At 37.5% G+C, this 15355-nt stretch overlaps 1 long non-coding RNA gene across 1 annotated transcript in view; it reads left to right on the top strand.

Moving 5' to 3' along the window:
* Window positions 1-8575: 8575 nt before the first annotated feature.
* LOC145510422 (uncharacterized) overlaps window positions 8576-15355 on the top strand; it is a 28453-nt gene continuing 21673 nt past the window's right edge. Inside the window, exon 1 of the long non-coding RNA XR_014057007.1 lies at window positions 8576-8644. This is a non-coding gene — a long non-coding RNA (uncharacterized LOC145510422). The remainder of the gene's footprint in view (window positions 8645-15355) is intronic.

The following is a 15355-nucleotide window of genomic DNA, read 5'->3' as shown; positions in this document are numbered from 1 at the left end:
TATTAGGAAGAATGACTGAGTCAAATATGCTAAAAGTTGCATATTAATCACCAGTTTCAAAACCAATGTGTGATAAAATCTTTTTTACTTTTTCCCACTGAAATATGCTATTACAATTTTTTGAGATTCCTCATTGTTATAATATACACGCCATTTATTAGCCTCCTAACAAGTACAAGATTTTAATTTGCAGCCTTCAAGCAAAATTGATAAAACTTAGCAAGTCCTGCTAGCTCAAAGCCACATAAATGAATCCCAACATAACACTAATCCAATGGAAGATGAAGGCTTAAAGTAGCCTAGTTTATATCCAGTTACCCTTCCTGCTGTAGTGAATAAACTTCAAGGTCTCAACAGAACTCCTAGAGTATTTTCCTGGCCACTGTTGCTTGTAGGGCCTTGAACTCAATGTTCAGCCCCACCATCTATGAATCTAACAAAAATTCTGCTTAGCTTCTCAGCTATCACCTCTGGAATTAGTAATTACCTGGAGGGAAAAAGTAGTCCCTTTTTGGCTTCCTTTCTCTCTCAGCTTGTAGTAATACAATTACTCACTACTTCAATGCCTTAAAATAAAACTTGTAAAGTGTATCTCTTTTCCCTCTTTTTCCTAGTGGTGTCAGTGGAAGATTTAGTTTGAAAATACTAGTGCAATATTGCCAACAATAGACACTCTAGATAGATATTTTTAGCCTAATTTCGAATGAGGTAACGGATGCTAGATAGAATAATTTGTTTCAGTTCAGTTCAGTTGCTCAGCTGTGTCCAACTCTTCGTGACTAAGTCCAGGCTGAAGAGAAGAGAGAGAGAAGAGAGAGTCCAGACTGAAGGAAGCCTGCAGAGTCCAAGCTTTCCTGCCCATCACCAACTCCTGGAGCTTGCTCAAACTCATGTCCATCAAGTCAGTGATGCCATCCAACCACATTATACTTTGTCGTCCCCTTCTACTGCCTTCAATATTTCCCAGCATCAGGGTCTTTTCCAATTAATTCAGTTCTTCGCATCAGGTGGCCAAAGTGTTGGAGCTTCAGCTTCGCATCAGTCCTTCCAATGAATATTCAGGGTTGACTGGTTTGATCTCCTTGCAGTCCAAGGGACGCTCAAGAGTGTTCTCCAACACCACAGTTCAAAAGCATCAATCCTTCAGTGTTCAGCTTTCTTTATGGTCCAGCTCTGACATCCATACATAACTGCTAGAAAAACAATAGCTTTGATGAGAGAGACTTTTGTCAGCAAAGTAAAATCTCTGCTTTTTAATATGCTGTCTAGGTTGGTCATAGCTTTTCTTCCAAGGATCAAGCATCTTTTAATTTCATGGCTGCAGTCACCATCTGCAGTGATTTTGGAGCCCAAGAAAATAAAATCTGTCACTGTTTGCATTGGTTCCCCATCTATTTGCCATGAAGTGATAGGACTGGATGCCATGATCTTAGTTTTCTGAATGCTGAGTTTTAGGTCAGCTTTTTCACTCTCCTATTTCACTTCCATCAAGAAGCTCTTTAGTTCCTCTTCACTTTCTGCCATAAGGGTGGTTCAGTTCAGTTCAGTTCAGTCGCTCAGTCATGTCTGACCCTTTGTGATCTCATGAACCGCAGCACGCCAGGCCTCCCTGTCCATCACCAACTCCTGGAGTCCACCCAAACCCATGTCCATTGAGTCAGTGATGCCATCCAGCCATCTCATCCTCTGTTGTCCCCTTCCTCTCCTGCCCTCAATCTTTCCCAGCATCAGAGTCTTTTCCAATGAGTCAGCTCTTTGCATGAGGTGGCCAAAGTATTGGAGTTTCAGCTTCAACGTCAGTCCTTCCAATGAACACCCAAGACTGATCTCCTTTAGGATGGACTGGTTGGATCTCCTTGCAGTCCAAGGGACTTTCAAGTGTCTTCTCCAACACCACAGTTCAAAAGCATCAATTCTTCTGCGCTCAGCTTTCTTTATAGTCCAACTCTCACATCCATACATGACCACTGGAAAAACCATAGCCTTGACTAGATGGACTTTTGTTGGCAAAGTAATGTCTCTGCTTTTTAATATGCTGTCTAGGTTGGTCAAAACTTTCCTTCCAAGGAGTAAGCATCTTTTAATTTCATGGCTGCAATCGCCATCAGCAGTGATTTTGGAGCTCAGAAAAATAAAGTTAGCCACTGTTCCCACTGTTTCCCCATCTATTTGCAATGAAGTGATGGGACTGGATATCCTCTGCATATCTGAGGTTATTGATATTTCTCCTGGCAATCTTGATTCCAGCTTGTGCTTATGCAGCCCAGAATTTCACATGATGTACTCTGCATGTAAGTTAAATAAGAAGGATGACAATATACAGCCTTGATGCACTCCTTTCCCAATTTGGAACCAGTCCATTGTTCCATATCTGGTTCTAACCGTTGCTTCTTGACTTGCATACAGATTTTTCAAGTCATTCATTAAGTAGAGAAACAGAATTTGAATCTAGAATTATCTGAAATGGAAATAGATTTATGTTTGTTTCACCCCCCAAACCTGTCTTACAGCAAGACTGAAAATAGAAGGACTTGCAGCTTCATCTCATACATAAAAAGAGATTGGAAGTCATCACTCCCATCCTCACAAGAAAAAACTGGGCAAACTGAGTTATCTAACAACTTTTCCTGGGCTCATCAGAAGAAGAATGTATAAAATAACTGACATCATAAAATCAGTCCATAAGTTAACAAAAGTTTTTCTGCCCAACATTCCAGGATGCTATAGACTCTGACACATCTTCTCCTCTAAAGGTGAATGGACTGCATTACACTGCGGAGGCAGAAGCTGGGTAACAGAAGAGGTGGCACCTGGGATCCTAGCCCCTTGGCGGCAATGGCTGCACCTGCAGCCCCAGAGAACATGGTTGAAGCAGGAGAGGTAATACCCACAACTCTGGCCTCCGGGCTACAGCAGGGCTCGCAGGGACGGCTCTCCAGCCGTGGAGTCACCTGCAACGTTGCCACCACCACTTGCAGTGGCAGCACCTGCAAACCCAGCAACCTCCGATGCAGCAGAAGCACCCCCTTCTCCTGACGTCCCTGCCCTACATGGAAGGAGAGCCCGAAACTCAACGACACTGGACATGGCAGACGTGCCCAGCTTCCCAGTGCCCGGGGACAATGCCAACAACAGCAGTAACACTGGCAGCAGCAAGGAACCAGCGACGCATAAAAAGTGACAAAGGCACACTGAGCAGTAATACCTCTGGCAGAGGCTGTGGAGGATGCCAAGTGCTGATTCTCCAAGACAGCCGGGTAAGAGAAGCCAAAACTTGTACTATAGCACCACCTACTGAAAAACAAAAGAAAGTAATTACTAACCTGTTGACTTGCAATTTTATTCCTGAGCTCATTGAACTTGTTTCTGAGTTTTCTTGTAGCTCACTGTTTCATTGTGACAGCTATTTTAAATTCTCTATCAGTTAGATCACAGTATTCTGCTACTTTAACCTTGGTTTCTGTATAGCCATCGTTTTCTTTTGTGATAATATGCTAACTTGTTTTTTTTTTTATTGTGCTCCATATGTTGTTTCATTGTTGGCACATCTGAAGTATTGACCCTTGTCTTCTGTAGGTAAAGCTTTTAAAACATGATTCTAACAATTCAGCAGGTCCATAATCAGCCTCCAGAAATGAATCAAATTTTATTTTTAATATGCTTACCCGTTTATGGCTCTAGCAGCTTCTGTTCCATGTAAATCAGCCCCAATTGCTATATTTCTCTAGATGAATGTGTCTCTCCAGATTTTATGAATGGAGGAATGCTTTACTAAAAAGATTGAAACTCTAAAAATGAACCAAACAGCTCCAGCCTTTCTGGAGCTGAAGAACTCAATAAATAAGATAAAGAATGCATTAGAAAGCATTAGAAATAGAAGAGACAATATGGAAGACAGAATATGTGAGCTCAAAGATAAGAATCTAGAAGTAATACAGGTAGAAGAGAAGAGAGAAATAAGATCTAAAAAAATGAAGAAGTTCTGCAAGGACTACCTAACTGCCTTAGGCAAGGCAACATAAGGATAATGGTTATCCCAGAGGACAAAAGAAGGAAACCGAGTTTATTTAAAGAAATAATAGCTGACAACTTCCCATATATGGGAAAGAAACTGGATATACAACTCCATGAAGCTAGGAGAACACCTAATTACCTTAATGCAAAAAGACCTTCTTTAACACATGTTGTATTAAAACTGTCAAAAAATCAATGACAAAGAAAGAATTTTAAATGCTGTCTGGGAAGAAAAAATGGTAACCTGCAAAGGACTCCCCCATCATTCTATCAGCAGATTTCCCTGCAGAAACTCTATCGGCCAGGAAAGAGTAGAATGACACATTCAAAAAAATTTGTTGACACATTCAAAATTTTGAAAAATGGAAACTGTCAGCCAAGAATCCAGCAATTATCCTTCGGATATGTAGATGAAATAAAGGCTTTTCCCTATTAAACAAAAGCAGAGGGAATTCATCACCAGTAGACCTGCCTTATAATAACTGTTAAAAAGCACTCTTCTATCTAAAGAAAAAGAAAATATACAGAATTTTGAGTAGGGTGACAAATAGAATCAGAAGATTGCACCTCTATATCAGAATAAGTTGTTAAATAATTAAAGCATAAAGGTTAAAGGGAAAAATTTATATAATAACTATAATAGTTCTAGCTACTTCAATTTGGTAATAAACTCACAGCATAAAAAGAGATTTCTGCTTCTTGCTATGAGGAGTCAATGAGAACAGACTTACTCTTTCACTGTAAAATAAACAAACAAACAAAACCCAGCAAACTGGGCAAAATAAATCAAACGATTGTTTTTAGTAGTTTCTTTGGAGGATCAAAAGTGCAGGACTGTGATCCCTTTGAAAGGACATGGTGTCTTGCAACCAACCTGTCTCTTTGTATGGAGGAACAGTGGAGAAATCCATAGAGCAGGCAGAGTGGTCTCATTGAGTTGGAAACCAGGATACAGAGATCAGAGATCAGCATGGCCAAGGTGGCTAACATTTGCTGATTAGTCTGTCCTATTTTCCCATACATTTTTAGAAAAAAAAAAACGAGACTTGTATTTTCGATGACCTCATTCACAGTACATGTTCAATGCTGAGCGCTCAAATTATTTGAGCTGATCCATATCAATATAGGCAAATTATATTTCATAATTATCAATAATTTTATCAAACAATAAATAAAATAATGTAACATGGAAATTTTCATTTACCTTGGACTAAAAAAGGTACGTGTTTTAAGGTATCTAAAACTGGCAAGTAAGTATATTAAGATTTTTCTCTTTAGGTTCCAAAGCACATAGACCAGACAAACAAACCCCTGACTCCTATATTCCTCATGTACAGTGGGTCTTAGAATGCAATGGCTTTTCTCTTAATCTGAAGGGATCAGTATCACCTGGAAAGTATAAATTAGCTGAGCCTCTGAGAAGCCTTATAATAACCTCAGTCATTTTGTTCAGCAGTTCTTGAAGAACAGGCCAGGGACTCACTAGTGAGCATGCTTGCAATACTGATGTTGGTACTGTGGAAAATTTTCAGAAGGGAATTCTATTTCCCTGAGCAAGTTCCCAAGCACTAAACTCTCTTTCAAATAATAAAAGAGGTTAGAGACTAACTTAGGGAACAGATTCAATTTTTCAATGTGGCATTAATAGGAACAAAGCAAAGAGACAGATTGCATTGATAAGGAAACAAAAATGGATAATGGATTTAATGGCTTGAGTTCTAATGGAAAAACTAACATTCATATTGTCATATTTTTAAAAAATGGAATTTTTTAATCAATCTGGATTGTCATATTTTTAAAAAATGTGGCTACCCATTAATAATTCCTATATGGACCAAAAAAAAAAAAGTTTATATGGCATTATATAAATCATTAAAATTTTTCAGCAAAATTAAGGTGAAAAATATTTCTCTTTCCTTTTTTATTGTTTTCATTATTTATATTCTCAGGTATTTCTTATATACTCAATATCATTGATAGTAAGATTTGTTGTATTGAATTTTCACTTGTGATTTTTAATTTTTTAAAATAAAAATACCAATAAGAAGGTAATTTCCATGTCAGAATAATAATTTGTGGAATAATTTTGGTAGGTGTATATGATGAAAACTGGTAGAATCAGTGGATGATCAGATGGCTAATCAAGGTACATTTCAGGTCAAAATTTTGTTATTTGTCCCAGAACAAGTTTCTAAGCACTAAACTCTCTTTCAAATAATAAAAGAGGTTAGAGACTAACATAGGGAACAGATTCAATTTTTCATTGTGGAGTTAATAGAAACAAAGCAAAGAGACAAATTGCAGACCACTTTCCCTGCCTCCTGAGAAGCCTGTATGCAGGTCAAGAAGCAAGAGTTAAAACTGGACATGGAACAACGAACTGGTTCCAGATTGGGAAAGGAGTGTGTCAAGGTTGTATATTGTCACCCTGCTTATTTAACTTATTTGCAGAGTACATCTTGTGAAATGCCAGGCTGGATGAAGCTTAAACTGGGATCAAGATTGCCGGGAGAAATGTCAATAACCTCAGATACCCAGATGATACCACCCTTAATGGCAGAAAGCAAAGAGGAACTAAATAGACTCTTGACAAAAGTGAAAGAGGAGAGTGAAAAAATTGGCTTAAATCTCAGCATTCAAAAAATGAAGATCAATACACCTGGTCCCATAACTTCACGGCAAATAGATGGGGAATCAATGGAAACAGTGACAGACTTTATTTTTTGGGGCTGCAAAATCACTGTAGATGGTGACTGCAGCTATGAAATTAAAAGATGCTTGTTCCTTGGAAGAAAAGCTATGACAAACTTAGACAGTATATTAAAAATCACAGACATTACTTTGCCGACAAAGGTCCATCTAGTCAAAGCTTTGGTTTTTCAAGGTTGAGCACTGAAGGATTGATGCTGCTGAACTGTGGTGTTGGAGAACAAGAGTCCTTTGAACTGCAAGGAGATCAAACCAGTCAATCCTAAAGACAATCAACCCTGAATATTCGTTGGAAGGACTGATACTGAAGCTGAAGCTCCAACACTTTGGCCACCTGATGTGAAGAACTGACTCATTGGAAAAGACCCTGATGCTGGGAAAGTTTGAAGGCAGGAGGAGAAGGGGACAACAGAGGATGAGATGATTGGATGACATCACTGACTCAATGGACATGAGTTTGAGCAAGCTCTGGGAGATGGTGAAGGACAGGGAAGCCTGGTGTGCTGCAGTTCATGGGGTTGCAAAGAGTCAGACATGACCTAGTGACCTAACAAGACAAGTCCCTGTTATATAAGATATTCATCAAAGACCATAAAATCTTTGAAAATCCTATGATTCATGGACTCATATTAATGTATATATGATCATAAGCCCAAATTTTGTCTATAACTTAGGTGATAAAAGGAAATTTGAAAATATTTGATAAAAACACTTGATTTAAGCTACCATGTGATAAAGTAAATAGAGGGAATGATAACAATGAAATTATAGGTACAATTAATATTTTATTTGATCAAAATGCAAAGAGAACACATCTTAAGTGTGGCAATTGATCCTAGCAGAGAAAAAAACATGAGAACTCAAAAGGCTAGGATATAATAATAATTTGATATTTTGAAATAAGGGCTTTCCAGGTGGCTCAGTGGTAAAGAATCTGCTTGCCGATACAGGATAGGCAGGCTTGATCCCTGGGTCAGGAAGATTCTCTTGAGATGAAATGGCAACTCACTCTATTATTCTTGCCTGGGAAATCCCATTAACAAAAGATCCTGGGGGGTTACAGTCCATGGGGTCACAAAAGAATCAGACATGACTTAGCAACTAAGCAACAACAGCAAATTTGTAAATAAATTCAGTTTTGTCAAGGTATAAATGGAATTATGATTATTGTATGAGAGAGAGAAAGAGAGAGTGTTTGCTAAAGGGAAGGGAAACAAAAAGGTAATGTTAGAATGCCTAATAAGAGGAGACAGACAATGGAAAATTATAAAATAGAAAATTATTTTCAATCCTACTTCTTTCCAATTCTATTTCAATATTTGTTCAAGTGCCTGATGAGCTGTGTATTAGCTCTGTAGAGTGGTCTATCAGCTGGTTTCAATGAGTTTGCCACAGTGTTGCTGTCCTTCAAAAACAATTAGGCAAATTAATGAGTATATCAATGAAAATAATTAAATGTGACAAGTCAAAGATAAGGAAGGAGAGAAAAAACATCTCAGGTGTTAACTCTGTCTCAGTCTTAATAGGTCCGTGTTACTGAATCTAATTTGAATTTTCCATTATAACGGTTTATGTCAGTTTGTGATCCTTAGATATTAAACATCCCCTGAAGAGCTACATGATGCAAAGCACTAATCAAAGAAATGTGTTAAATATTTATGATCTTATTTTTAGAATACCATTTGGGAAACAAATAACAAATAGTGGATCTTCCCAAACCAGGAATTGAACCGAGGTCTCCTGCATTGCAGGCAGGTTCTTTACCAGCTGAGTTACCATGGAAGCCAAAACAAAGAAAGAACATTCTAAATTAGTCATAGAAATCTCTTACATCCTAATGTAACATATACTTCAGAGACAGAGATTTTTCAGGGATCTTGGAAAGGCATATGCTGTTTTTGATAACAGCTTACTAAAATAGGTAACTGTCTCCCTAAATATACCTCATAGCTGTTTCCAAACTTTGCTGAAAAACACTTTTTTACATGAAAGCAAGCAATAGCTGCATCTCTATAGAGGAGTAAATGTGCTAAGACTATTAAATGACTTTTTGAGAGTATAACTAAAACTTGTGGCAAGAAGCAAAAAAAAAAAACAACAGTAAATAGTATATAGCATATATACTATAGTGGAATATATGTATGTATAAAAATATGTGATAAATAAATTTATACACACACACACACACACACATATATATATATGTATATGTATATATAGTCAATCTGATTTTGGTGTTCACCAACTGGTGATGTCCCTGTGTACAGTCTTCTCTTGTGTTGTTGGAAGAGGGTGTCTGCTATGACTATTGTGTTCTCTTGGCAAACTCTATTAGCCTCTGCCCTGCTTCATTCTTCTTGAGAATCCCTTGGACTGCAAGAAGATCCAACCAGTCCATTGTAAAGGAGATCAGTCCTCAGTGTTCATTGGAAGGACTGATGTCGAAGCTAAAACTCTAATACTTTGGCCACCTCATGCGAAGAGTTGACTCATTGGAAAAGACCTTGAAGCTGGGGAGGATTGGGGGCAGGAGGAGAAGGGGACGACAGAGAATGAGATGGCTGGATGGCATCACCGACTCAACGGACATGAGTTTGGGTGGACTCTGGGAGTTGGTGATGGACAGGGAGGCCTGGCGTGCTGCAGTTCATGGGGTCGCAGAGTCGGACATGACTGAGTGACTGAACTGAACTGAACTGCTTCATTCTGTACTCCAAGGCCAAATTTGCCTGTTACACTAGGTGTTTCTTGACTTCCTACTTTTGCATTTCAGTCCCTTATAATGAAAAGGACATCATTTTGGGGTGCTAGTTCTAAAAGGTCTTGTAGGTCTTCATAGAACCATTCAACTTCAGCTTCTTCAGCGTTACTGCTTGGGGCATAGGCTTGAATTACTGTGATATTGAATGGTTTGCCTTGGAAATGAACAGAGATCATTCTGTCGTTTTTGAGATTGCATCCAAGTACTGCATTTCGGACTCTGTTGATGACTATGAAGGCTACTCCATTTCTTCTAAGGGATTTTTGCCCACAGGAGTAGATACAATGGTCATCGGAGTTAAATTCACCCATTCCAGTCCATTTTAGTTCACTGATTCCTAGAATGTCGACATTCACTCTTGCCATCTCCTGTTTGACCACTTCCAATTTACCTTGATTCGTGGACCTAACATTCCAGGATCCTATGCAATATTGCTCTTTACAACATTGGACCTTGCTTCTATCACCAATCACATCCCCAACTGGGTTTTGTTTTTGCTTTGGCTCCATCCCTTCCTTCTTTCTGGAGTTATTTCTCCACTGATCTCCATTAGCATATTGGGCACCTACCGATCTGGGGAGTTCCTCTTTCAGTATTCTATCATTTTGCCTTTCATACTGTTCATGGGGTCTAAAGGCAAGAATACTGAAGTGGTTTGCCATTCCCTTCTCCAGTGGACCACATTCTGTCAGACCTCTCCACCATGACCCGTCCGTCTTGGGTGGCCCCACACGGCATGGCTTAGTTTCACTGAGTTAGACAAGGCGGTGGTTCATGTGATCAGATTGGCTAGTTTTCTGTGATTATGGTTTCGTGTGTCCGCCCTCTGATGCCCTCTCGCAACACCTACTGTCTTACTTGGGTTTCTCTTACCTTGGACGTGGAGTATCTCTTCATGGCTGCTCCAGTATAATCAGTATTGATTATATTCTTTGCAGCCAAAGATGGAGACGCTCTATACAGTCAGCAAAAACAAGACCAGGAGCTGACTGTGGCTCAGATCATGAACTTCTTATTGCCAAATTCAGACTAAAATTGAACAAATTAGGGAAAAACCACTAGACCATTCAGGTATGATCTAAATCAAATCCCTTATGATTATACAGTGGAAGTGAGACATAGATTTAAGGGACTAGATCTGATAGACAGAGTGCCTGATGAACTATGGACAGAGGTTCATGACATTGTACAGGAGACAGGGATCAAGATCATCCCCATAGAAAAGAAATGCAAAAAAGCAAAATGGCTGTCTGAGGAGGCCTTACAAATAGCTGTGAAAAGAAGAGAAGGGAAAAGCAAAGGAGAAAAGGAAAGATATACCCATTGGAATGCAGAGTTCCAAAGAATAGCAAGGAGAGATAAGAAAGACTTCCTCAGTGATCAATGCAAAGAAAGGAAAACAACAGAATTGGAAAGACTAGAGATCTCTTCAAGAAAATTAAAGGGAACATTTCATGCAAAGGTGGGCTCGATAAAGGACAGAAATGGTATGGACCTAACAGAAGCAGAAGATATTAAGAAGAGGTGGCAAGAATACACAGAAGAACTGTACAAAAAAGATATTCATGATGCCAGATAATCATGATGGTGTGATCACTCACATAGAGCCAGACATCCTGGAATGTAAAGTCAAGTGGTCCTTAGGAAGCATCACTAAGAACAAAGCTAATGGAGGTGATGGAATTCCAGTTGAGCTATTTCAAATCCTGAAAGATGATGCTGTAAAAGTGCTGCACTCAATATGCCAGCAAATTTGGAAAACTGAGCAGTGGGCACAGGACTGGAAAAGGTCAGTTTTCATGTCAATCCCAAAGAAAGGCAATGCCAAAGAATGCTCAAACTACCACCCAATTGCACTCATCTCACACACTAGTAAAGTAATGCTCAAAATTCTCCAAGCCAGGCTTCAGCAATACGTGAAACCGTGAACTTCCAGATGTTCAAGCTGGTTTGAGAAAAGGCAGAGGAACCAGAGATCAAATTGCCAACATCCGCTGGATCATCGAAAAAGCACGAGAGTTCCAGAAAAACATCTATTTCTGCTTTATTGACTATGCCAAGCCTTTTTCTGTGTGGATCACAATAAACTGTGGAAAATTCTTCAGGAGAAGGAAATACCAGACCACCTGACCTGCCTATTGAGAAACCTTTATGTAGGTCAGGAAACAACAGCTAGAACTGGACATGGAACATCAGACTGGTTCCAAATAGGTAAAGGAGTACGTCAAGGCTGTGTATTGGCACCCTGCTTATTTAACTTATATGCAGAATGCATCATGAGGAATGCTGGGCTGGAAGAAGCACAAGCTGGAATCAAGAATGCCAGGAGAAATATCAATAACCTCAGATATGCAGATGACACCACCCTTATGGCAGAAAGTGAAGAAAAACTAAAAAGCCTCTTGATGAAAGTGAGGGAGGAGAGTGAAAAAGTTGGCTTAAAGCTAAACATTCAGAAAACTAAGATCATGGCATTTGGTCCCATCCCTTCATGGGAAATGGATGGGAAACAGCGGAAACTGTGTCAGACTTTATTTTTCTGGGCTCCAAAATCACTGCAGGTGGTGATTGCAGCCATGAAATTAAAAGACACTTACTCCTTGGAAGGAAAGTTAGACCAACATAGATAGCATATTAAAAAGCAGAGACGTTACTTTGCCAACAAAGGTCCATCTAGTCAAGGCTATGGTTTTTCCAGTGGTCATGTATGGATGTGAGAGTTGGACTGTGAAGAAAGCTGAGCGCTGAAGAATTGATGTAGTCCTACTAGTTTTTTCTTTTTCTTTTTTTTGCTTCCTGTGATTTTGCTGTTATATACAAAAATATAGTTGCCAAGACCAGTATTGAGGAGCCTCTTTTCTTTATTTTCTTCTAGGAGTTTTACAGTTTCAAGTCTTATGTTTAAACCTTTGATGCATTTCAAATTTATTTTTGATGGTGATATAAAAGTTCAGTTTTATTCTTTTGACAGTGCATATCCAGTTTTCCCAATACCATTTATTGAAGGCACTATTCTTTCCCTATTTTTCGTAGCACTTTTGTCAAAAATTTGTTGACCGTGTACATTTGAGTTTGTATCTGGGCTCTCTATTCTATTGGTCTATGTGTCTCTTTTTATGCCAGTCCCATACTGTTTTGGGTACTATAGATTTGTAATGTAGTTTGTATCCTGAAACTTTACTGAATTAATTTCTTAGTTTCAACAGTTTTGTGTGTGTGTGTGTGTGTGTGTGTGTGTGTGTGTGTGTGTGTGTGTGTGTTGAGGGGGGTCTTTGGTTTTTCTGTAAGATTATGTCATATGCAAACAGAGATAATTTTACTTCTTCCTTTCCAACTTGGATACCTTTTCTATTTCTTGCCTAACTTAGGAAAACTAAATAGACTTGCAGTACTATACTGAATATAAATGATGAAAGTGGGCATCTTTATTTTGTTCCTGATGTTAGTACAATGTTAGCTGTGGGCTTATTATATATGCCTTTATTATGTAGTGGAGAAGGGAAAGACTACCCACTCCAGTATTCTGGCCTGGAGAACTCCATGAACTGTATAGTCCTTGGGGTTGCAAAGAGTTGGACACAACTGAGTGACTTTCATTTTATTATATAGAGATACATTTCTTCTACACCCAATTTGAGAGTTTTTAAAATAAAATGATGCTGAATTCTATCAAATGTATTTCTGAATCCGTTGAGATAATCATGTGATTTTTGTTTTTTGTTCTATTAATGTGGTGTGCCTTATTCATTGATTTATATATATTAGCTGCCCTTGCATCTCAGGGATAAATCCTACTTGATAAATTTCACTTGATCATGGTGTATGATCATTTTACTATGCTGTCAAATTCTGTTTGCTAGCATTTAGTTACAGATATTTGTATCTGTGAATATATTCATTAGGGATATTGGCTTGTAATTTTAGTTTCTAGTAGTGTCTTTTTCTGACTTTGGTAAGGCTGGCTTCATAAAATGAATTTGGTATTATTTCCTTCTCTTCAAATTTTTGAAAACATTTAGAATGACTGGCTTTAATTCTTCTTTAAATGTTTGGTAGAATTTACCAGTAAGACATTCACATCCTAGACTTTTCTTTGTTGGGAAATTTGTGATTGCTGATTCAATCTCCTTATTCATTTTTGATCTGTTCAGGCTTTCTATTTTTTCATGATTCAGTCTTGGTAGATTTTAAGTTTCTAGCAGTTTATCCATTTCCTCCAAGTTATCCAATTTGTTCATAGTATTTTCTTATGATCCTTTGTGTTTTTGTTTTCAGTTATAATGTCTCCTCTTTAAAGTCTTATTTTATTCAGTCTTATTTTTATTAATTAGTCTAGTAAATGAGATTAATCTAGTAAAATTTTTTTTCAGTTTTTAAGAGGTATCTTCAGAAAGGCAGCTTTTAGTTTCACTGATCTTTTTTTTTCGGTTTTGTTTTTCTGGTCTCTATTTCATTTATTTCTATTCTGATATTTGTTATGTCCTTCCTTCTGCAATTGTTGGTCTTAGCTTCTTCTATTTTCCTCCTAGTTACTTCATATATAAAGTTAGGTTGTTTACTTGAGGTTTTTTTTTGTAATATGGATGTTTATTGCTATAAACTTCCTTTAGAACTGTTTTGCTGAGTCTCATTTAGTAGGTTTTAGTTTGTTGTGTTTTAATTTTCATTTGCATCAAGATGCTTTTAAATTTCTCTCATTTTTTTCTTTGACCCATTGGTTGTTCAGGAGGGTGTTATTTAATTTTTACCTATTTGTGAATTTTCCAATTTTTCTTCCGTTATTGATACGTGGTTTCCACATTATGTATATCATACATAACTTTTTGTGATATTAACCTTCCTAAATTTTCTAAGACTTGTTTGTGACCTAACATATAATCTTTCTTTAATGTTGTTCTGGGTGCACTTTAGAAGAATATGTATTCTGCTGGTGTTGAGTACAATGTTCTATACATTTCTGCTATGTCTGTTTGTACTAAAGTAGAGTTCAAGTCCAGTATTTTCTTACTGCTTTTTAGTCTCTATGATCTCTCCATTGTGATAAGTAGAATATTGACATCCCCTGTTACTATTGTATTACTGTCCATTTCTCCTGACATCTGTTAGTATTTAGTTGTTCCTGTGTTGAGTGCATACATATTTAAAATTGTTATGACCTCTGAATGGATTAACGTTCATCATTATGTATTGACTTTGTCTTTTGTTACAATTTTTGACCTAAAGCATTTTTTTTTGTCATATAACTATAGCTACTCCTGCTCTTTTTGTTTTGATTTGCATTAAATATCTTCTACCTTCCCTTCACTTTGAGCCAGTTTGCTTTAAGTCTCAAGTGGTTCTCTTACAGACAACGTTACTTGAGCCTTGTTTTTTTAAAATCCATTTCACTACTCTATGTCTTTTGATTGTAGAGTTTAACCTATTTATATTTAGAGTAACAAATTATTGATAGTGACTTCCTAATGCCACCTTGATTATTTTCTGGCTGTTTTTTAGTTTCTTTCTTCCTCTTTTGTTGTCTTCCCTTGTAAATTGATGATTTTCTGTGTGCTATGGCTTTGATTCCCTTTTTGTCCTTTTAATCTACTAAATCTTTCTTCTTTGTGGTTTCCATGATGCTTACATAAAGCATCTTACAGTAACAATAGTGTATTTTAAGCTGATAACTGAAATCACCTACAAAAATTCTACCCCTTTACTTCTTTGCCTATTTTTTTTGCTTTTGACATTATAACTTATATGTTTTTAGAATTGTTTACATTAGCAAATTATTTATAGCTATAGTTATGCTTTAATACATTTATCCTTTAAGATTTATATTAAACAATTAACATACCATCGTATTAAAATGAGAGAGTATTCTGAGTGAGA

This window comes from Giraffa tippelskirchi, chromosome 6 (assembly GCF_054371585.1).
Source record: "Giraffa tippelskirchi isolate mGirTip1 chromosome 6, T2T-mGirTip1v1.2.pri, whole genome shotgun sequence".
Lineage (NCBI taxonomy): Eukaryota > Metazoa > Chordata > Mammalia > Artiodactyla > Giraffidae > Giraffa > Giraffa tippelskirchi.
The sequence above is the reverse complement of the archived record's forward strand: the minus strand, read 5'-3'. Positions and strand labels throughout refer to the sequence as shown.